The sequence below is a fragment of the Pseudorca crassidens genome, chromosome 9, assembly GCF_039906515.1.
Source record: "Pseudorca crassidens isolate mPseCra1 chromosome 9, mPseCra1.hap1, whole genome shotgun sequence".
In the NCBI taxonomy this organism is placed as follows: domain Eukaryota; kingdom Metazoa; phylum Chordata; class Mammalia; order Artiodactyla; family Delphinidae; genus Pseudorca; species Pseudorca crassidens.
Window position 1 is genome coordinate 100,544,222 of NC_090304.1, and position 1,586 is coordinate 100,545,807.

Genomic DNA, 1,586 nt, shown 5'->3' on the forward strand with positions numbered 1-1,586 from the left:
CTCTAAGTTACCTTACCTATGGCCCAAGGTATATCTACCTTTCGTCTTTGGTCAGCCTGCTCCCATAACTGAAGAAAAAATAAATTCACTCTCCTGGACCTTCATACCACCACCTGCCCCATCTCCCAGCCAGAAAAGTTGCTTGGACAAACCCGTTTAGCCTACCAAGAAAAGGATGGAAGGCATAGAGCCTCATCTTGCTCATCTCTTGGACCTAGTATAGAGTCCAGTAAACGATAGGCACTTAATAGATGCTAAATTGCATGCAGTGAACCAGTATAAACCTCAAAAAGAGTATAAGCAAGGGATGTGCGATTTTTTTAAGTAGAGAGACATCCCCCTTAAGGAAACAAGATTAAAATTCCTACACCTGTATATAAAAAGATTCTTGAGTATGATGCTTACCGGTACATAACTGATACAAACGGAACCATCAGAAGAGCACTCTCTCCAGGGTTTTTCTCAGAGCAACTTTAACATCCTTATTCCTCAAACTGCAGATCAGAGTTACTAAGCATGGGAACCACACTGGGGTAGAAGACTGAGGCAAATTTACTCTGGTCCATAGATCCAGGAAAACAGGTTTTCAAATAGGTGAATGCCCCGACCCAAAGAACAGAGTCACAGCAACGTGGGAGCCACATGTGCTAAAGGCTTTGGACCTGCCCTCAGTGGAAGGAATACGGAGGATACTGGAGAGAATCAAAGCGTGAGATGAATATACTGATAAGGGGATTGTGATGACCACGCCAACAACAATAAAAAACACCAGCTCATTGACGTGGATGCTGGCGCAGGAGAGCTGCAGGAGGGGGAGGACTTCACACAGGTAATGGTCAACGATGTTGGAATCACGGAAGATCAGTCTCAGTATGCTTCTGGTGTGGGCCATGGCCCCAGAAAACCCTATCACATACGAACCAAACATCATCAGAGAACAGACATGAGGCGACATGGTGACCATGTACAGCAGAGGATTGCAGATAGCCACATAGCAATCATAAGCCATCGATACCAACACAAGCACTCAGAATTGACAAAGAAACAGAAGAAAAATAGTTGAGTCATGCATCCCACGTAAGAAATGATGTTTTCTGACACAAAATCGTTCAGCATTTTGGGGGTAAACACACAGGAAAAACAGATCTATAAAAGACAAGTTGAAGAGGAAAAAGTACATAGGAGTGTGAAGGCTAGAATTCAGCCCAGTTAAGGTGATCAAGCCCAAGTTGCCCACCACAGTAAACACATAGATCCCTAAGAACAGTAGGAAGAGGGGAAGCTGCAGCTCTAATTGTTCTGATAATCCCACAAGGATAGACTCAGTCACTGAGGAGCTGTTTCTCAGAGCCATTCTCTTCTGGGGAGCTGTCTGTGGAAACAAGGGGCAAAATACATAGACTGGTTATAGGCACAAGCATGGCTGATGGAAGAAAGGTCTAGAAGATGAGCCAGTGCATGGATGCCCTCCTTTGTGCCTTTCTTCTCTCATCTATGCCCCCCCCCAAGCTATTGACAGTGTGTCTGTGACTATATCTCAGCTCCCCTGGGTTGATCGTGAATCCAAGCTAGAGTCCGTTAGCATG

The 1,586-nt window shown here is 45.0% G+C and overlaps 1 pseudogene; it reads right to left on the reverse strand.

Moving 5' to 3' along the window:
- Nucleotides 1-433: 433 nt before the first annotated feature.
- Nucleotides 434-1,357, reverse strand: LOC137229754 (olfactory receptor 8B4-like; annotated as a pseudogene).
- Nucleotides 1,358-1,586: the final 229 nt, after the last annotated feature.